General features: G+C 40.7%; 1 pseudogene; it reads left to right on the forward strand.

Annotated features, from left to right (window-relative positions):
- Positions 1-12,009: 12,009 nt before the first annotated feature.
- Positions 12,010-20,072, forward strand: LOC132027578 (B-cell CLL/lymphoma 9 protein-like; annotated as a pseudogene).
- Positions 20,073-23,114: the final 3,042 nt, after the last annotated feature.

Genomic DNA, 23,114 nt, shown 5'->3' on the forward strand with positions numbered 1-23,114 from the left:
GGAAATGCCCAGCACGGCCAAAGCGGTCACAGACTCCCTACACATATAAGAAAAAAGTTGCCTATAGGCCCACACCCTGTATCTTAAATATAATTTAGAATTTTCCAAGTGTTCTTAGGTGTTTCCTTCTAGATTGGTGTTTGGAAGTTAGTAAACCATTCCCCAAAAGCTGTTTAGGATAGAATCTCCTACATAGGGATGAATGACCATTCTTTATGGGATTTTCACACAGTTTTTATTCTAAAGAAGCAGAGTAACTAGGGTTAGTAGGCTGTCTGTAATAAGACCATCTCAAGTGGGTTTTTGTTTGTTTGTTTGTTTGTTTTAGATTATCTCATTGCCTTTGCCAGACTGGGCACTGTGTACCAGAGTAAGTGGGTCATGACAGTTTCCTACTTGGGATCTCCAAATAAGGGACTTCCTTCCCCATTACATTTGATCTCTCTTTGACAATCATCTCAAAGAGTAGCCCCCAGAATACATCAGCTTCACTCCCAGATGTTGCTGGGCTATTGCAGCTAGACTTGCATTTACAAGGGAGATGGAAAGAGAGACCTGGCAGCCTAAAGTGGACCAAGACAAACATGATCTTTGTGAAACCATGTTTTGCAGATACGTAATTATCTCCATCTACAGTGAGTTGAACCTAAATCCCACATGGGAGGTTGACATACTTAGAGACACAAGCTTTATTTACACTCTCCTTCTTATTTAGTGTGTGTTTATCATGTTTAATCTGTTGTTGGTTTTATGCATTTTGGTTTCACTGGTTATGGAGGTTTGTGGCTTGCCTTTTAACTTTGCAAAAGTTTAGTACAAAGGAAATTTAGAACACCAAAACATTTTCCAAACAATTTCAAAATGAACTACGTCCCCAACTAATTTGATTTGTAGGGAAGAAAGAACAAAGTCTTGTTAACTGAGAGCTCTAAAATATAATTACTCACATGTGCAAACATGTTTAAACGTGGGTTCTCAATGAATGCTTATCCTGCAGTACTTTCTTGCTCTGACTGTTGCCCATTAAAAACCTCCTGTGCCATATGCAGGTGTGATTATACAGCCAACTGCCAATTCTCACTGGCTCAAGGATCCTTTTAAAAATGTCCAGATGGATATGAATGTTGAATTTGGCAGTTAAATTATAGAGCCCAATATATCTCTTCTAAGTACTAAGGCACTGAAGCAAAGTATCGATGTTTTCCTCCACCCCTAACTAGATTTCAAAAGAACAGTTTGGCTTTTCAGCTAGGAATCATATTTCCTCATTCTTTTGAATCTCAGGATAAACTTCATTAGGACTTTTATCATTTTCTTCAGTCCATGTATCTTATGAACAACATCAAAAACCTTTTTTTTTTTTTTTTTTTTTGGTAAGCTACAAGTCAGTCAGAAATTGAGTTTTAAGGTGATTTGGTATATTTAAACAAGTGCATAGTGGAGGAGAAATAAAGCAGTGGCATTATAGCTCCCCTGGGCAGCTCCCCAGAGCCTTCCATCTTCCCTTCAGAAGAACGGTTTATAGGAAAAGGGCATGAGGGGTAGAAAGGTATCTCCTTGATTCTTGATAATATGAATCACAAACACAAACATCTGCCGTCTCCAAGAGAACAAGGCTCAATGGCAGTTTGTTATCAGCACTTCTGTGGGAAAGCACCATAAAGATCACTGTACTATTTCTTCTTGCCCAGGTGGGAAGTCCTCAGTAGCAGTCAGGAAACTCCAGGCGACTGGTCACTTTTTCAGATAACCTGTGTGGCTGATACAATAGGTTTGCCTCATCTAACGTGCTTTGCAGTGCTTCCTTCTTGATGAGCACCGGTAGTATGTTTCTAGAACATGGCACATAGTAGGCCTCTCCATGGATGACTCAGTGAGACCCTGTCCCACAATAGACCCAACACAGCATATTGAAGGGGGTATGGTAAGAGGAGACATAAGAAGTGTTTAAAGAAAGGAAATGGTGTTTTTACGTTGTGCCTGGCTCAGTCTAGGTGTAAGACAATTATGTGATGGTATTTGTAGTAATGGCTGAATTTGGGGGCAGGGGTAAGCTGTCAAGCGGTCCAGGATTTCCACTATCACCAGCCAGATGACAACCAAACTTCACTCTTGCATCTTTCATATTTGGAAATAAGGTTGGAATACACATTTTAGATGAAATGTGACAGGTCAATTAGAAAATTTGGGAGTCCTTCATATAATTTTAAATGCTTTTAAGTATAAACAGTGACAAAAGATAGATGGGACGCCTGGGTGGCTCAGTGGGTTAAGCCGCTGCCTTCGGCTCAGGTCATGATCCCAGAGTCCTGGGATCGAGTCCCGCATCGGGCTCTCTGCTCAGCAGGGAGCCTGCTTCCCTCTCTCTCTGCCTGCCTCTCTGCCTACTTGTGATCTCTGTCTGTCAAATAAACAAACAAACAAACAAAATTAAAAAAAAAAAAGAGAAAGCAGGTTAATAGACAACAAAATTAAAATAGTGACCTCACATTCTCTGGCCTGAAGGTAAATTCCCTGCAAGCAAATTCTCTCCAAACAACCTACCCCATCTGTCTCTTTCTTATATAGATTGTCCAAATTATATACTTTATTTCATTTGAGCATCACAAAAATGGATACTCATGGCTAGTAGATGTCTCCAGTGTAACATGCCTCAAGTTGAACTCCTGATCTGGCCCTAAAGTCTGTGTTCTGTCTCACTGATGGCAGGTTCAGCCTTCCCCTTACTCAGGCTGAAAACCTCGATGTCATACTGATTCTTCACTTTCTCTTCCAGTTCTTCCAGATATCCTCCTGCTTCTGTCTTCAAAGTACTACTCATCACTTCTCCTGTTACTACCGTGCATCTGCGTGAGCACCACCTCCCCTGTTTTACTGCACTAGTCTTCTCACTGGCACCCCTGTTATTCTATTCTCAATTTATAGGTGGAGGAGCCTTTCAAACATAAATTAGATCAGGTTACTCCTCTCTGCCAGACTTTCCAATGGCTTCCTATTTCACTCAGAGTAAAAACCTGCATCCTCAGCAGGCCCCCGGAGCTCTAATAGCCTGGCCCATAACCTCATCCTTTACAGGCCTCTCCCTCCCCCCAGAATCCCTGCTCTTTAAACACTCCAGACATGCCACCATCTTAGGGTCTCACCCTGCTGTTCCCTCTGCCTAAAATGCTCTCCCTACACAGCTGACTCCCCTACACTTCTCCCGCTGGATCTTTTCTCAGATGTGACCTTCTCAATGAGGTTTGCCTTGACCATCCCATTTATTATGATAACAGCCACTCCACCACTCCCAAGCCCCATAATACCTTACTTGCTTTATCTCTTTGCTCTTCACATTTGTAACCACCCTGTACCATTTACTTCTTTGTTATGTTCACTGTCTATCACCCCCAGCAGACTGGAAGCACCATGAAGGCAGAGGGTTTTTTTCCCTCTGTTTTGATCACTAATGTATCCTAACTGCATAAAACAGTGGTGGCACATAAGTGGGGGCTCAATAAATATTTGTGGAATGAATGAAATCATCCCAGTCATAATGTTATCGGACTATACTTTTATAAGCCAGGAATATTTATGAAGAGTACATGTTCATGGCATCACTTAAGCCACATAAAACCCCAGTGTAGCAGACTCTACTGTAACCCCAACTTAAAGAATGAGAAGAAAATGCAAGAGAATTGAAGAATGTAATTGAGCCCAGCAAGGAAGTGCTAGGACCAGGGTGAAAACCTAGGTCTCCCCTTCTATAGAGCCCAGGTTCCTTGGCCCTGCTCTAGCTCTCAGATCTCACTTCTGTGACTCTTCCGTATAGCTGTGACCCCTTCTTAGAGTCATCATCTCTCTCTTAACTTGAAAGACTCCAGTGTTCTTTCCCACTGCACAAGTGTGCCTCTCTGTATTTGTTCCATGTATTTTTTTAACAGTCTGATGAACTTAGAATACAAAGCTCCTGGCTCCTGGTTGAGTGCTCTTTTTGTTCCCAGGCTCACTTGAATATGTGTATATAAACTGATGACTGAATTCACATATCATAATATAAACAGATGTATACAACAAAATCCCAGCAATGCACATGAAGCTTTGCCTCTATTTTGAGAAGTTATTATTCAGTTCCAAGCAGAATTACTTTAAACTCAACTTGTTTTTCATGGGGTACTATCATACAAAACACTGGGGAAAACTAATCAATAATCAAGCTTTGTTGACTAAGAAATAAGTTCGTGTTGCCTTGGAAGCTTGGGTAAGTTTGCTTTCTTCTGGGTCACTTTAAAAAGATGTGTTTTTACTTAATAGTAATGTCCATAAGTTGGGTCAGGTCCTCACAACCTAGAGATTGTAATGAAGTAGATATAGCATTTGAGGTATATTTTCAATCTCACTGACTGATAAATAAATCATTACCATGAGTATTAAAATGTGGTTTCCACCATTATGATGCAGAGTGCATGGGAGGAACAAATCCCTGATCACTAGGGCTGTCAGGTTGTGGTCATCCGTCTTCCAGCTTGCCTGCACTGATGTCTAGCTATGGAGATTACAAGTGCTGTTTACCTCCATCAGATTCTCCCAAGACTGGAACAGTGCCTGTTCTGCCCACAAAATCTACTTAAATCCAGCCTCCAGCTGCTAGTTCTTCCCTTGCCCTAGTCTTTTTTTCCCTCTTAACTCTTCACTTGAATAGTTTTAACCTGCTTCTTATATTTTCCTTCTTTCTACTTTAAAAAGTGCTTTTAAAAATAATCTATAGGAATAAAATTAGGAAAACATCAAGGGTGTCTATTCATTCTCCATTACACATTTTACAGGAGGTTCTAAAGAGTGCAGTAAGAACAGAAATCAGTGAATGAATGCGTTGCATGAATGAATGAATAAAAGCGGATTAAAAAGGAAGAAGGAAGACTATCAATATTCACAGACAACATGAGAAACTCTAGAAAAACAGATAGATTCCAAACAAAAAGAAAAGCTGCTAGGACTAATAAATTTAGAAAGTTTGTAAGATCTGGGGTGCCTGGGTGGCTCAGTTGGTTAGGTATGTGCCTTTGGCTCAAGTCATGGTGTTGGAGTCCCAGGACCCAGCACCACCTTGGGCTTCCTGCTCATCAGAGAATTTGCCTCCCCCTGTCCCTCTGCTCCTTCCCCTGCTCATATTCTCTTGCTCCCTCAGCCTCTCAAATAAAATCTTGAAAAAGAAAAAGAAAGCTTGTAGATATAAGATCAATATAGAACATTCTATTATATTCCTATATACTAGCAAGGAAAAATCAGAAATTTGAGTAAAATATTCCAATAAATAGCATCAGAAAATGAAATACTTAGGGAAAAACCTAACAAAAGATGGGAAAGACCTGCACACTGAAAACAGTAACACTATGCTGAGACAAATTAAAGAACACGTTAAGTAGTTGGAGAGAGAGATACATCACATTCATGAGTAAACTACTCAGTGTTGTTAAGATACCAGTTGTTCCCAAATTGATCTGTAGATGCAGTGCAATCCTGATCATAATCTCAGTAGTTAGCAAGCTAATTCTTAAACTCACATATACAAAAAAGAGAGCCTAGAAATAAACCCATGTTTTTACAGTCAATTAACTTATGACATAGGAGGCAAGAATATACAATGGGAAAAATACAGTCTCAGATTAATAGTGTTGGACAAACTGGATAGCCACATGCAAAAGAATGAAACTGGACCACTTTCATACACCATACACAAAAATAAATTCAAAATTGGTTAGAGACCTAAATGTGAAACCTAAAACCATAAAACTCCTGAAAAAGAACACAGGCAGTAATTTCTTTGACACAGGCCATAGCAACATTTTTGTAGATGTCTCCTCAGGCAAGGGAAACAAAAGCAAAAACAAGTTACTGGGATTACCCCAAAATAAAAAGCTTTTACACTATGAAAGAAACCATCAACAAAGTGTTAACGGCAACCTAATGATTGGAAGAAGACATTTACAAATTATATATCTGATATGGGATTAATATCCAAAATGTATGAAGAATTTATGTAATACAACACCAACAGAAACCCCAAGTAATCTGATTTAAAAATCATCAGAGGACTTGAATAGACTTTTTTTCTAGGGAAGACATACAGATGGCCAATAGACACATGAAAAGAGTCTCAACATCACTAATCATCATGGAAATGCAAATCAAAACCACAGTGAAATACTAGCGTACACCTGTCAGAATGGCTAGAATCAAAAAAGATAAATAGCCAGCATTGGTAAGGATGTGGAGAAGAGGGAACCCTGGTGCACTGTTGATAGGAGGGTAAATTGGTATAACCACTATGGAAAGCAATATGGAGGTTCCTCGAAAGGTTAAAAATAGAAATGTCGGGGGGCACCTAGGTGGCTCAGTGGGTTAAAGCTTCTGCTTTCAGTTCAGGTCATGGTCCCAGGGTCCTGGGATCGAGCTCTGCATTGAGCTCTCTGCTCAGCGGGGAGCCTGCTTCCTCCTCTCTTTCTCACTGCCTACTTGTGATCTCTGCCTGTCAAATACATAAATAAAATCTTAAAAAAAAAAATAGAAATGTCGGGGCACCTGGGTGGCTTAGTCGGTTAAGCCTCTGCCTTTGACTCAGGTCATGATCCCAGGGTCCTGGGATTGAGCCCTGCATCGGGCTCTCTGCTCAGCGGGGAGACCACTTCCCCTCTCTTTCTGTCTGCCTCTCTGCCTACTTATGATCTCTGTTTCTCTCAATAAATAAATAAAACCTTAAAAAAATAGAAATGTCACATGATTCAGTAATTTCACTACTGGGCAGTTTACCCAAAGAAAACAAAAACATTAATTCGAAGGAAAGATATATGCACCCCCATGTTTATGGCAGCATTATTTGCAATAGCCAAGATATGGAAGTAGCCCAAGTGTCTATCAATAGGTAAATGGATAAAGAAGATATGGGATATATATACATACACTATTATTCGGCCATAGAAAAGGATGAGCTCTTGCCATTGATTACAATGTGGGTGGACCTGGAGTGTATTATGCTTTGTGAAGTCAGTCAGTCAGAGAAAGACAAATATCATGATTTCACTGATGCATGGAATGTAAAAACCAAAACAAATGAGTAAACAAAGGAATGATAAGCAGAATCAGACTTATAAAAAGAGAACAATCGGATGATTGCCAGAAGGGAGGGAAATGGGGGCAGAGGCAGAATGGTGAAGGAGAGTGAGAGACACAGGCTTCCAGCTATAGAATAAGTCATGGGGATGAGGGTACAGCACAGAGAATAGAGTTGGTGGTATTGTAGTAATGTTGTATGGTGACAGATGGTAGCTATACTTGGGGTGAGCACAGCATAACATAAAGTTATCAAATCACTATGTTACACATGAAGCAATGTAACACAGCGTGACAGCTAGACTAAAAAAGCTCACATGTAAATGCAAAGATGTAGCATAGACAAAACAACTTTGACAAAAAGCACAAAGTTGAGAGACTAACAATCACATTTTAAGACTTAATATATAGCTATGGTAATCAAAGCATGGAGTTATTGGTATAAAGACTGGCAAATGCCAGCTCAATGGAACAGGACAGGGAGCATGGAAATAGACCCACCATATACATGGACAGCTGATTTTTGACAAAGTGTAATGATAATTTTGTATAAAGAGTAGCCTTTTCAAAAATTGGACATTCATATACAAGGAAATAAATATGTTCAATCCACAACTCACACCATGTACAAACAGAAACTCAAAGGGGATCACAGACTTAACCACAAAACGTAAGATTATAAAACATCTAGAAGAAAACACAAGTGGAATCCCTTGCAATTTTGAGTTAGTCAGAGATTTCTTAGCTGTGACACCAAAACACAGTCCTTAAAAGAAGAAACTGGTAAATTCGATTTCATTAAAATGAAAAACTTATGCACTTGGAAGACACTGTTGAAAGAACGAAAAACAAATCACACACTGGGAGAAAATACATGCAAATCTGTATCTGATGAAGGACTTATATGCAGAATACTTAAAGCACTCACAAATGCTTTTTGTGTATTTTGTGCACAAAAGACCTTGCTGAACTGTGGGCAAAAGATCTGAACAGACCCATCATCCAAAAAGGTATACAGAAGGCACATAAGCACATGAGAGAGATATTCAGCATCATTTGTTGCTAGGGAAATGTAAATTGAAAACACAAGATGATACCAGTCACCTATTAGAATGACTAAAATTAAAAAGACTAACCATACCAAGTGTTGGTAAGGATGTGAAGCAACTGGGTTCTCATTCACTACTGGTGGGAATGTAAAATGGTATAACTGCTTTGGAAAAGTTTATTGGTTTCTTCAAAATTTAAGCAAACATATACCATTTGCTCCATCTTCTCAACTCATCAGGGTTTACCCAAGAGAAATGAAGAATGCATGTCCTACAGAGATCTGAGCATGAGTGATCATAGCCAAAACTGGAAATGACTGAAATGCCCGTTAGTAGGTGAACAGATAAGTGACCTGTGGCTTATCTGTATGCTAGAATATTACTCAGCAATAAAAGGCATAAAGCTATATTATAAAGTATAATATGGATGAATCTCAAAATATGCTGAGTATAAAACCCAGATAAAAATGGTATATTCCCTCTATGTTAACATTTAGAGAATGCATACTAACCATCTGCCAGATGGATGGTCCTCTGGAAGTGGGAATGAAGAACTGGGAGGGAGGGTTTGAATCAGCTCCTGGTGATGACAGATACTTCACTATCCTGATTACGGTGCTGGTTCCATCTGCGTAAGCACAACGTCAGAGCTATCAAACTATGTTTTAAATATGGGAAAGTTAGTGTATGTCAGCTTTACTTCAGTATAGCTATTTAAAGGACATCGAAGGGAACGTCTTTCCCCTTATATTCTCTTGCTGACTCTTCCTAATGTAGTTAGAATGGCAACTGAGACTCGTATTTTCCTTGTATGATAATAGCTTCCTCTGTGAACTCTCATTTAAGATTTTACAGGCTTCAGAATATTTCACTCTTCTTATTTCCACCCCTTTGTTTTCATTTCCTTCCTTTCTTTTTCCAGACTAAGGATATAACTTGACACACTCTATATTCATTCTGCCCCTGCTAGCTTCTTCCAGAAGATGGTTAAATCTCCAGGTGTTCTTGTAAACATTGGAAGAATTGCCTTTTCCCAGAGGCAGGCCATATGCCTTGAGGATTCTCAGGAAGAAGCAAGATGAATGAAATCCTTCCCACCACATGTGAGGACATGCCAAGGACAGTCCTCTAGGTGTTTCTCTACTTTCCCTCCACTCAGCTGGACTCTGCCTAAGAAAGACAAGGTCTTTGGGAGATGCTCCCTTTCCTACATTTGCTGTTGCCGGAGGGAGGGAATGGCACCAGCCTCCCACCCATCTCTGGTCTCTGATTTTCATGCCTCGCACCTTTGTGTCATCAGTGGATGAAGTAGTATGAACAAGTAAGAGTTAGTACTTTCTCTCATCGAGCCTCTAGGGAACGTCTCTGCAAAGTTCTATGTCCCAGCTCACTGAGTGGTTAAGAAGTTAGCAAAAGGAGTTTAGAGAGAGAAACTGACATTTAAAACAAAAGCCATGCTAAAAATGAAGACTAGGTTAGACTCTTACTTTAGGCACATGTTTTTCTACCCCTTCCTATCTAGGCTGGGAAGAAGCTAGCAAGTTCAGACAGATGGTACCATATCACACTAAAGGAACACATTATGTATTTTTAGGGTCTTTTTTCCTGTGAAAGCTATACAATGAAAACTAATGCCAATTTTGCATGTAAAATTCCAGTAGTTTTTTTTTTTTTTTAATTTTCTGGTTTATAATTTTTATTGTAGAGTTAAAAGTAGAGTTAAAAGACATAACTTAGGATGATGTGTTCTTTCACTTAAGGAATCCGGACAGTTACTGTGTTTCTTAATGTGTCTTAAAAATTATCACACAGTTTTTCATGTGTCCTTTTTCTCAGATTGTAAGGTACCACTTGTATGATATGCTTCAGAGGAAGCTACGGTATTACTCCTGAAGCTCTGGTTTGGAGAAATGAAAAGGCTTTGGGCTTAAAGTAATATAGATGCATGTTTATGTCTTGGCCCTGCCAGTCAGTGGCTGGGGGGCCTTGAGCCTTCTTTGTAGATATCAGCAGAATAAGGTCAACAAATACGTTCTATAAAGGGCCAAATAATAGTTTAGACATTGTAGAAAAGAACACCTCTGTTGCAACTACTGCTCAGTGCCACAGCTGTTGCAGGAAAGCAGCCATAGATAGTAAACAAATGGGTGTGGCTGTGTTCCAATACAACTTAATTCACAGTCACAAGCTATGGACCAGATTTGGCCCATGCACTGTAGTTTGCTGATCCTCAATACAGGTAATGCTACCTTCCTCTCAGCATTGCAATGAGGGCTGCATGGCATATGTAAGATGAGGCGAGCAGGGCCTCACATGACAGCAGCTCTGAGTCAGCTCCTTTATCTCGAACCTCTGTGAGTCCCTGTGCTGCCACTTGTGATCCCATTTATTATGTACTCAGTGTGGGAACGTGTCTGTCAAGCAGGGCATCTGAATGCTCAGGAAAGAGCTTCTCTTTGCATCCTTCTTGCTATGTGTGAAAGTACTTTCAAAGCTCTGAGCACAGTACTAACGCCAATTGTTTGGGCCTTTTTTTTTTTTTTTTTTTTCCATCCTGGTGGCAGGGCAAGGAGAGAGGAAAGCATTCCCAAAGGAAATGACCCATTGGCCCAAAGCAACATCTTTTTGAAATCTTCCTGTTCGAGTTTTGAGAAAAAGCAGAACTGATTTGACAGTGCACCCCTCCCCCACTTCTGGATGTGTTTTCTGATTTTGTCATAAAGAGGATCAATGTATATGTAAGATTTTAGTTTGAGAAAATGGTGGCAGGTTCAACAATTTCTATTTGAGCCTCAGCCCAGCATGGTAAGATAAAGATAGATATACAGGAGATTCACTGTTGCATTGGAATTGGTAGCAAGAAATAGAATACGCTCTATCGCTGGTTTGGAGACTGACCCTAAAATAAAATTTGTGGGAGTTGGGGGAAATTGGAAGGGGAGGTGAACCATGAGAGACTATGGACTCTGAAAAACAATCTGAGGGGTTTGAAGTTGCGGGGGGTGGGAAGTTGGGGTACTAGGTGGTGGGTATTATAGAGGGCATGGATTGCATGGAGCACTGCGTGTGGTGCAAAAATAATGAATACTGTTATGCTGAAAATAAATTAAAAATAGATTTTAAAAAATTAAAAAAAATAAAATTTGCTGGGAGTCTTTTGTAGTTTTTATTATTTTTTTAAAGATTTTATTTGTTTATTTGATAGACAGAGATCACAAGTAGGCAGGGGGGGGTGGGGAGGCAGCCTTCCCACTGAGCAGAGAGCCTGATGTGGGGCTCGATCCCAGGACCCTGAGATCATGACCTGAGCTGAAGGCAGAGGCTTTAACCCACTGAGCCACCCAGGTGTTTTTAGAAAATGATACATCTTTACTTCACAATTTGGAAAATGGAGGAGAGTATACCAGCATCTAACAAACTAAGAAACACAACCCAGCAAAGCTTTCCTCTCCCCCTGGAATGTTGATGTTAGGTCTTTTACTCCTTCTCATCTTTCACAATAGATGGAGACTCTGCCTTCCTTTAGTTTACAAAACTGGGATCATCCCTTGTGTTCATGGGGTTACAGCTATAAGTTGCTCTTTTCGCAATAACAGTATGAAGTAAACACATTCTTGTGTCTACAAAAACTTTCTGTGACATAATTTTTAATGGCTGTAGAGGCTTCCACATGTTGAGAGAACACATTTATTTGGAGGCTGATCTTTTGAGACTGCCCTTTAGGAACTTGAACTCCTCCTTAGCACCTTTGTCAGAATTGAAGAAAGGAAAAAGGGGAGTGGGTGGGCAGGGAAGAAGCGAGGGAGGGAGAGATCCATTAAGACTCAAATCACTTTCCTTTGTAAAGTGGTGAAAGGTTTGGTGCCGGAAAATGGTAAAGCCACATGATAGTCTTCTCCAGCCCAGTCAGAGAGGCAGCGAGGCAACTGAGTGGGAGTCTGATGTGGCCACGGGCCGGCAGGATCCCTGTCTGTGCTGGCGGCAGCCTGTGGTCCTGGGGAATTGCCTCAGGCACGGGACCGCCTGGTAACAATTTGGGAGTTGACAGCATGTGTTCCTGGTGCAGAACCACCACACGCTGCCCTATCTTGATGAATTGGGTTGTTTGATCTCAGACATTCTCCTGTCACAGAACGTTCTGTGCTTGTGCTAGCGATAATGAGTTACCCTGGGGATAACCTCTTCAGAACTAATAAATCTCTAACTCTTAGAGTGGTGAATACATCAGCCCTTGTCTAAAGATACAAAGCGATACATTAATAACATTTAATATTATAACATTTGTGTCTGGATGGGAATGAGAGGCTGTATGTTAGCAACTAATCCCTTTGTTTATGTCATTAATGAATGAGATTAGAGTTGGATTTAAGGATTTGTTAAATGACAAAGTCCAGTGACCTTAATTACTCTAATCTTATCTGACCTAGATGAATGAGATGCTTTTCTAGCACATAAAATGGTAAGCATTGTTACCTAAATGCCTAAACTGCTGGTGAGATCTCTAATGTTAACAACAAAAGTGGAATGAGAAATGTTGAAACATAGACTAATTTATACATAAATCTCCAAAAAGAAAACTAAAGGACCTCAGATCTGGGCCACATAACACATCCCTTCAGTCCTTCTCTAATTTCTGAATAAAAATCACTTTCTTACCCCGACTATAGAAGGATTTTACTTACCCACTGTGAAGACAACAGATGATGAAAAAAAAAAACTTGTAGAGAGAAAGTAAACAAATCCACCTTCTAATTACCCAAATATAACCAATGTTCACATTTTGATTTATTTCTTCTAGCATATTTTCTATTAAAAATATATATATGGTTTCTTAATATTTTATGTGTGTGTGTGTGTTTGTGTGTGTGTTTATATATATATATATATATATATATATATATATATATATATATATATACATGTATTTTCCTAATATGTAGGAATGGGGGCATGTTATACGTATTATTAATAACATTCTCTTTTTCGGATGAACAATATGTCTTGGGCCAGTATTGTTCTTCTTCCTCCCTTCAGAACACAGAGACTTAATTGCTTTTGTTTGTCTTCAGAGCAGCTGCTACTGCCCCAGCTTCTTGAGGGCTGTCCCCCAGACTCACTGCAGAAGACAATACAGCCTCCCAGATCCCACTTTCCTCACTGTGTGTGAAGGTCACCACATAGACCATTGTTAAAGATTTCACTGCTAATTAAGTAGGAAAACAGATGAAGGAAGAATAGACAACACAGTAGGTTCTATAGGTCTGACGTCCTAGACTTTCCTGGTTCCCTGGCTGGGTGGTCCCTGTGTGGCATGAAAAGCTTGTTTGTCATCTTTGGTCTTGGGAAGAAAATTCAGTGACTTCCCCTCACTTATGCCCTTTTCTACCTTCAGCCTCTATAGATTCTCAGACTACCTGGGAGAAGATCCAGTTGCTTTTTACTTTGTTTTGCTTTTAAATATTCTTTTTTTGGGGTAAAAGACACACCATATGAAATTTACCCTTTTGTCATTTGTAAGTGTACAGTTCAGGGTCATGAAGTACATTCACCATGTCTTCAAAAACATTCACCATACATTCAAGGACATTGTTGTGCAACTATCACTACCATCCATCTCTATAACAGGTTTCCTTTGCCCCAACTGAAACTCTGCACTGTTAAACAATACTCTCCATTCTCCTCTTCCCCCCAGGACCTGGCAACCCCAGTTCTACTTTTTGACTCCCCCAGTTTGACTATGCTAAGTACCTCGTGTAAGTGGAATCATACAGTATTTGTTCTTTTATGAATGGCTTATTTCACTTAGTATGTCTTCAAGGTCCATTCAAGCTGTGGCATATACCAGAATTCCCTTCCCTTTAAAGCTGCATAACATTCCATTGTATGGAATATACCACATTTTTCAATCCGTTCATTCATCAGTGGATACTTGTGTTGCTTCTACCTTTTAGCTATTGTGAATAATAATGCTTTGAAAATGGGTGTACAGGTATCTCTTTGAGTTGCGGCTTTCAGTTCTTTCAATCCAGTGAACTGTTGGATCATGTGCTAATTCTGTTTTTCAGTGTTTGAGGAACCACCATACTGTGTTCTATAGAGTCTATTCTATTTTACATTCCCATTAGGGATGAGGCTTCTAATTTTTCCCTTGCCAAACATGTTATTATTCTGGGGGCTTCTGGTTGGTGGTGTTTGCTTGTTTTAATTATGTTAGTCACCATATAGTATCATTGGTTTTTAATGTAACATTCCATGATTCATTGTTTTAGTAGAACACCCAGTGTTCCATGCAATACATGCCCTCCTTAATACCCATCATTGGTTAACCCATCCTCCCACCCCCCTCCCCTCTGAAACCCTGTTTGTTTCCCAGAGTCCAGAGTCTCTCATGGTTCATCTCCCCCTCTGATTTTCCCCCTTCATTTTTTTCTTCTCTTTATGTCCTCCATGCCATTGATTATGTTCCACATATAAGTGAAACCATATGATAATTATCTTTGTCTGCTTGACTTATTTCACTTAGCATTATCCTCTCCAGTTCTATCCATGTCGATGCAAATGGTAGGTATTCATCCTTTCTGATGGCCGAGTAATATTCCATTGCCTATATGGACCACATCTTCTCCATTGAAGATGTCTGTTGAATGGCATCTTGGCTCTTTCCACAGTTTGGCTATTGTGGACATTGCAGTGTTGTTTTTGATAGTAGCTATCCCAATGAGTATGAGGTGGGTATATTTTTGTGGTTCTGATTGTCATTTTTTCTAATGATTGGTGATTCTGAGCATCTTTTCATGTGGTCATTGGCCATTTGGGGATCTTCTTTGGTGAAATGTCTATTTGAGTCATTTGCTTATTTTTAAATTGTTTGGTTTTTTGGTTGTTGTTTTGCTTTGCTTTGTTTTTTAACTTCACTTCTATTATAAATTGATACTTTTATAAAATACAGTAAAATCACTATCTGTGAATTACTGGATACCAAAATGAAGGATGTTAAGTCCTAGGACATCTATTTCTAGCTATAATGAAGTAAGAGGGATCACTTTAGCCCTCCACCTGAAATAATTAGGAAACCAGCAGAATATATGAAATAATGGTTTTCAGATATTGGACAAAAGTCCCTTTAGGAATATGATCCTTCCACAGTAGGGAAACAAACACAGTGAGTCCTTTTTGGAGGCAGCCCAAAAGCATGCTTGAGAAGATCAAACTGATCACTGGTAACATACCTGTATTTCAGAGCAAAGTTGACTGCTGTATAAAGGAATATGGCTAACGCCAGCACCCAACAATGAAAATTCACACTCTCTACAGTCCAATTAAAAAGTTACAAGGTATGCAAAGAGGTAGGAAATGTGATGTAGAAGCAGAAAGAAAAAAAAAATCAACTATTAGAAGATGAACAATAATAAAAATGAAATAGAAAAATGTGACACATAAAATATAAACCCCATTTTAAAAATATTAAATTTAATAGATAAAACTTCACTCCATCAGATTGCTATAATAGTTTTTCAGTGCTTATTCTCAAGTTCTGTACATATCACTCCATGGACTGGTAACAATTCACCGGCTATCACCCAGGCCATTGAGAAAATTTGCTCTAGCTCTGCTTAGACCTTTTTTTTTTTTTTTTTTAAACTCCAAGAAGATTGACTTGGATATGTGGTTAGGGCAAAAACCACTTTTGACTACATTGCCATCCAAGAACCTTCATGTCTCTAAGTGAATAATGTATCTCAAGGAATTCCAGACGGAGTGGCTCCTGCCTCACTGGGTTTTCAGCACCATGCCAGACCCTGAGGGAGCATCTGAGGTGCGGTCCTTAGAGTGAAGTGTGGCAGGGAAGTTTATGAGAAGCCTAATTAACATTGTCATTTTAGATATGTAGAGGCCCAAGGTTTTAAGTAAAACACTTCTGAGCCTAATTATTTTTTATTTTAGCATGAACTTTAGAGGAAACTGTACTAAGTCATTTTGGGAATAGCTCCTCGGTTCGCAAGATGCTGAGAACTAATTATTAAATTGTATGCATATTGTAACTGCACAGTTTAAAGACATGATAGGAAGCGCCATCTTGAAACTCTCACCAGCTAGCTCTGTGAGCCAAATGTCCATGGATACATTGTTCCAGATGAGAATGGAGTGTTTTGGGTTCTGTTAATTAGTAGCTTTCCTTTATAGTCTTGAAGATTGCTGCTCAGCCTGTCCAGGTCACTAGTTAACTAATAAATGTTAACTATCTATATAACTCCATGTCCATATTTACTTATTCTCTCATTTATTCAGATCTGCTCAAGAAATGTATAGTATCTAAGTGATTCATTTAAAAATTATACAGTTGGCCTTTCTAAATTAAAAGATCTGATATAATTTTATAGGATATAGACCTATTGAATTCAAGTTAGGTAGTTTTTATTATTTTCTGTGGCAAAAGCACATCTGTCTAAGGGCAAGCGATTGAGACCTTACGTGTGGACTTTGGAGTCATTTGGCAAGAGCTAGTTGCCTAAAAATGACTTTATCATCTACGGAGGTTTACCATCCCCTTTGGTTTCCCTCAGAATTATTTGTGTCCATTTCCTGTGATGGGGCCATTTTGGTATGTTGGTGAGGAAACAGGTGGCAGAGCACTGAGTGATGTCTGTCTTGATTGAGCTTTAAGTCACAAGTCAGGCTCTGCACTGGGTGTAGAGCCTACTTAAGATTCTCTCTCACCTTTTCTCTCTCCTCACCCTACCACCTCTCTCTCACAAAAAAAAAAAAAAAAAAAAAAAAGAGTAAAAGAGGAAAAATAGTCTTTTCATTTTATAATATCAAGTCCATATCCTTTTATCCTGCTGTGCAAAATAGAATCTCATGGTGATTACAATCACATCTTAGAGGATGCTCTGCCAAAGTACATGAAGACGTGTCTCTGACTTGGGCATTTGTATCTGAAACTCTTGCTGAGTGCCCAGCCTGGTTGCAGACAATTGTTAGCACATCTGGGAAACAGCACCTTTCCTGTTCTTAGTGGGACACTGATTGGTGAGTCACTAAGTTTCTCTTTGAATTTCAGTTGGTGTTCCCTAAATACATGCGGATGCTTCTCATGAAGTGACAAGTAGCCTCTAGGGATGAATATTCTGGTTATTTTGGTAACAGTAAATAAAATTACTTTGAAATGGATTGGAAGTTTTGTCTATGGAGGAGGAACCCTTAGTTATCCTTAGACTTGGATAAATTGGCTTTCTGAAATGAGAATATAATATTCCTAAGAGAATGAGTGTCTTTCTCATTTCATTTAAATAAATCACTTTCATTTTTTTAAAAATTTATTTATTTATTTGACAGACAGAGATTAAAGGTAGGCAGCGAGGCAGGCAGGGGGGTGGGAAACAGGCTCCCTACTGAAGCAGAGAGCCTGATGCGGGACTTGATCCCAGGACGCTGGGATCATGACCTGAGCCAAAGGCAGCGGATTAACCCACTGAGCCACTCAGTTACCCAAATAACTTTCATTTAAAAATAATCACTGAGGGGGATAGAGGTGAATTCTTGTGTTAAAATAGAGGTGGCCAAAAATTGGATTATAAGGACTCAAATTTTTTTTTCCTGCCTTCTTCCTTTCCTCTTTGGCGTTCTCTGAACTTCTGTTATTGGTCACTTTTTTTGTTGTTGTTGTTCTGCCTTTGTCCTCTCTTGACACCCTCAGCCAATCCCTTGGTTTCAAATATCACCACTGCTTTGTAAAAGACAATCAAATCTTTCTTTGTACCTATGGACTTCCTGTTATATGAGTTAATAAATCTCTATCAGCAAAGCCATCTTGATTTGGTTTTCTCTTACTTACATCCAAAAGAATCTCTTTTTCTTTTAAATAGTAATGGGAGAGTGAATCACTCTGAAGCCAAGTCATGATCATGTCAATCTCATGTGCAGTAGTTACATCTTTTATAGTTCCTGACTCCCTACCAAAACACTGCAAATTTAGTCCCAACTTGCCTTTCCAAGCTCATTTCTTTTTTTTTTTTTTTTTTAGATTAGTTTATTTACTTTAGAGAATGAGAGAGGGAGAACATGCATTTAGGGGGGGGCATGCGTGGGGGGGGGGGGGAGGGGCAGAGGGAGAGAATCTCAAGCAGACTCCTGGCTGAGCGGGGAGATTGAGGCAGAGCTCAATCTCATGACCCTGAGATCATGACCTGAACTGAAACCAAGAGTCAGATACTTAACCAACTAAATCACCCAAGTGCCTCCAACCTCATTCTTATATGCTTCATTTACAAGGTCCCTTCCAGTAGTTAAAAACACTTTAAGAGTGGCAGGGGCTTGGAGAGGAGGGGATGCTGGCCTAGCAGCTGGCTAGGCCCTGGACCTAAGCCAGCTGCCCTTTCCCTGCCCTGACTCCACCTCCAGAGACTGAATGCGGAACTGGCTGGTGTTGGCCCAATTTTGCCTAGAAACTCATTTCTGTTTGGGAGGTGGAGATTATCTTAGAAAGTTATTCTGTGTCCCATTGTAGAAAAAGAACAAATCAAATGTTCTCAAATGTGTGGATTGCCTTTGAGAATGATTCCTGGACCCCTAAGCTGTAGGATCAACAAGCTCTCTGTATTGTTGTGCCCTCAAGAAACAAGATTCTCCTGTGTCAGCAGGAGGCTCATCTAGAGAATGGTATAGCAGCAATACCAACTTCAGTGCACATAGGAACAAAGAGGAACAAGGCATTTAGGTGGCTAGCATGAGGGGACATACCCAAAGAGCATCAGCTCACTGTCACATAGCTGTTTCTGCTGCCGTCTGAAAAGAATGCAGAGACCCTGTTCTGTCTGTGACTGCAAGCTCAGGGTTTCAGTCAATTCCAGTAACCCTAAAGAGAGAAACTCCCCATCATAAGAGAGAGTTAAAACCCAAGTTAAAGTAGGAGGTGACGGGTGCTACTCCTACAGTGATATCCCCTTCTGCAAAACACTGCCTAGTTCCTAAATTCTATGCAGATTAAACCTGGAAACTAGCCAGTTAACCCCAGTCTCCTTCCCCTTCTCCTTGTGTCTCTAAGAGTGGGAGCCATACCCCTCAAGCACTCGTTGGATCAAATGAGATCATGGGCCTGAAGAATGGAACTGGAAATGGTGCCAAGGAAGCAAGATATTTTCATCCACTCCTTTTGTCAGAGAGCTCCCAGGACTAAAGAAAGTAATTATGCTGACCACAGGAAGTCCCAGGATTCTTAGCACATTGATGACTCTATTAAATTCCATGATCCACAGGTCTTCCAGACTTTCCCATAGCCAGACTTGTCCAAATCCCACACGTGCTCAGAAAATGTTAGCCCAAATGGTGCATATATTTACAGACTACAGAAGCTGCACTGAAGTCAAGTTGAAACTGCCACTCCTTTCCAAATCCAGGAAATCCCTAGGACCAAGACAGAGAGAACCAAAGCCCCTCTGAACACACAGATAGCTGCCTTTGGAATGATCCAAAACCTCTCCTACAACAGCCCCCAATTCCAGCCAACCAGGGCCGTATTCCTCTCTGAATGACAACTGCCTGTAACTCTGCATTCTGGCACCAGCACCCAGACCTGTTGCTGCCATGTGTCCGCTGGCCTAGGACAGGCCTGTAGAAAGCAAACTGATAGAATGTAGCTTGGTCAGCTCTACTCCACTGCTCCTACATGGTATTGGGACAAATAAATTTGACACCTCCAAACCAAGCAGTTTCTTTTGACTCCTACCAGGGCAATAGCTCTTTGGAAAATCCTTATATCTTCTGTTGGGTGGAGATCCCCCTACCCTGGGAGAGAATCCTGATGGACCATCTCATGAGCAGCTAGAATATCATTAGCTTTCCTTTCAAATTCTCAGAAATAGGCAACATGTGCTTTTACCTAATGAGAAAGTATTCACAGTAGCACAAACGATGCAGAATGCTGGGGTGTTATAGGGAACTTCCAAGAAACTGTAACTTAGATTTATACAGGTCATAATGATTCAAAATCAATACCTGGTTAAGGGACTTGGGGCCCTCACCGATATGGGGGCTCTGCTTGTCCTTTCAGGATATAGACATGTGTCCTATTCTGCAGCTAATATGGTTCTACATCCAATGAACTCCCATGTAGGCCCATAATATCCAAACACCCAGGTCATATAGCTCCTGAGCAAAGAGTTCGGCCATAATTTCAGGAGGCATTTTTATAAAGAGTAGTAGAGGAATCAGGGACAAATGGTTATGCCACAGTACTCCCTCCAGGTCTGAATGTTTATTGAAATGGATTTGCAAATTGAGTCAGGAGTTCTTTGATAGTAGCTGACTCCCAATGAAAGCTAGGTACCAGGGCAAGAAAAGCCATCTTTTGATAGTATTGCTATGCCACATTCTCTGCCCCTAGGGCCATTACCCTCAACCCCAACATGTCAGGGGACAGATAGGCCTCCTTGGATTTGCAGGGATGATAAGCTCAGAAATAGAAGGGACAGATGTCCCCAGTTGTGCACCTAGACCTGATCTTTCTCAAGCCCAGCATGGAGATGACCAGGATGATCCTAGGATTTCAATGAACATTCCATTTTCTCTCTAAGTTTTCCCAGTGATAACTTTCTAAAAGAAATTCCCCACAGATGGGCCCTGGTTGGGCTTTGAGTTTGGGATGGTCCTTAATGTCATAAAGGGAGATGTCAATTTAAACATCAACACAGGATCCAACTCTCAGATGATACCTTAAAAGATGAGAGGCTTGGTGTGCCCTGGAGAGATGATGAATTACACTCAGGTGGCTCCAAGATGCTCTTTGCTTAGCAGAGGATGATTCCCAGCCATATGGTGAGCACCCCGCAGGAGGAAGGCATGGGCCTCAGGCCATTCTTTCCTGTGTCTCAGGAGGCAGCAATGGTTTTGCAAAATCTCAGCCAGTCAGACCCACCTAAGGATTAATGGCCAGCTTTGTCATAGTTGCTGCTACTTGTCAGTTCTTCTAGAAACTCCATTAGCTTCCATACAGATACCCCAGTTTGACACATCCAGGGCAGAAGCCTATGAATAAATCCGTGGCAAGCCACCATGTGCATTCTGCTCATATTATTTCTCTGAAACCTCCCACCTTGTGTAGCCCTGTCATCAGTGCCAAACTTGCCACTGGGGAACCTCAAGCTCTTCCAAATTCCATTGTATTGTGGTGGGCCTGATGGTAAGCTCAGACACTAATACTTTCATTAAATATCACCATCTTAGGGTTTGCTGCTGCTCTGCTTGTTTGCTTCTGTGAATATCCAGATGTCTTCTCTCTGGTACAGCTTGCCTCCAGAGCCTTTCCTTTCCCAGACCTGCTCTCCATTATAATGAATTGAATATCCAAGTTTGCAGTGCCCACTTCTACCTGATTATACCATCATACCATCAAGATTGCAGTTGACTTAGATGACAACTCCCCTCTAACTCTTACACCCAACTTGCCATCAGTGAATAGCATGCCAGGAATGGGCGTTAGTACACAAAATCCTCAAATTTCATGTTCTAATGCCAACTGTCAGTCCAGTGGGAATGACCCAGCCACTTCTCACTCCAGCCCTATAATCTGCCTGAATACCATGGGAACCAACATGTTTTTCAGTGGGGCTTGATTTGATGTCACACAAACCTACAATGAGTCATGAGAGCAGGTGCCATTTCCTTACCACAACCCCAGTAGGGGCAGAGGAATTTCCCAAAACACAGTGGTATCCCAGAAGAAGGCACACATGACCATCCCAATAACCTGCCTCAAAATTCAGCAGAGGCAGCACCTTACAAATCTGGAGGCCCTAGGGGTCCTGACTCCTTCACTATGCTGAGGAATTGTGTGCCTTCTATGTTTATGGACCCTGATCTCTAGGTTACAGAGTGTCTAAGGCCATTAGAAGTGGCCTTTAGCATTCCATCTGAGAAGTCCAGCCAGATACTGAAATTGTTCCCATAAAGGGAAGTACCAGGCTATGCACAGCACTGGGTTCCTAGACTTGGGTTTTTGCACAGAGGATAATGGCAAACCAACCTTCAGAATGGCACTAGCATTACCTGGCAGGGTGGGGCTGGGGTCAGTAGATGTTCTGGCCACCCTTCTGGGTAAAGGCACATCCATGCCACACCTCAGCCCAGTGAGGTCACTGACCTCTCTCAAGTAAGACCTAACTATTACTAAAATGCACCCCCCCCCCCCAAAAAAAAGGAAAGAAGAAAAAAGAACTAAGTTATTAACAAGTTGGGTCTAGTGTAGGGATAGCAAGAACATCTTTCTTTTTAAAAAATCTTGAATTTTTAAACTTCTGTTTTTCAGTTTACAAGCTCCTCAACACTGTCGGTCTCTTTAAATATACAAATATAGCTCCTTCACCCTTTGCCATCTGCTCAACTAAGTGTTTCCTTCCCTTATGCCTGCCCCACAGCCTCACACCCCACCCCACACCCCTTCTGCTCCCTTCCTGCTTCCCTCCCCCCTCTTCCTGGCAGCTCTTGTGGGGACAAAAGCAGCAGTCTCAGCTTCCCAGCTGCAGTGTCCTCCCAGTTTGGGGAGGGGGACTGAGGTCTGTCCTTGGGCTCTCTATGGCTTCTCTGTCCCCTGTGACTTTTTATTCACCAGTATGCCCTTCTTTCCCGCCAACTCTTGTTCTCTGTTCTCCTTTTTGTCAGAATTCCGAGGTGAATTTTATTAATGTGGGAGTGGAACAGATGCTAAACGTTATCCAGGATTTTGTTTTTGTTTTTGTATTTTTGAATTTTGTGGTTACTTCTCTTTCTTCCTCCTCCTACGCACAAAACATTGTGTGTAACTTCCATTAAATTTGGTATAAAACCACTTGCTGGGGCTGTGACATCAGAAAAGGGAAATATATTGTTTCTTACAAGACTTTTTAAAGAAGAATACTTTAAGGCTCAGTCAAAAAATGACTTTCATGAGACTCTTCCTGATCTCCCTGGAAAGACCAAATGTCATTTTCCCTTGGAACTTGC

The sequence above is a fragment of the Mustela nigripes genome, chromosome 12, assembly GCF_022355385.1.
Source record: "Mustela nigripes isolate SB6536 chromosome 12, MUSNIG.SB6536, whole genome shotgun sequence".
Taxonomy (NCBI): domain Eukaryota; kingdom Metazoa; phylum Chordata; class Mammalia; order Carnivora; family Mustelidae; genus Mustela; species Mustela nigripes.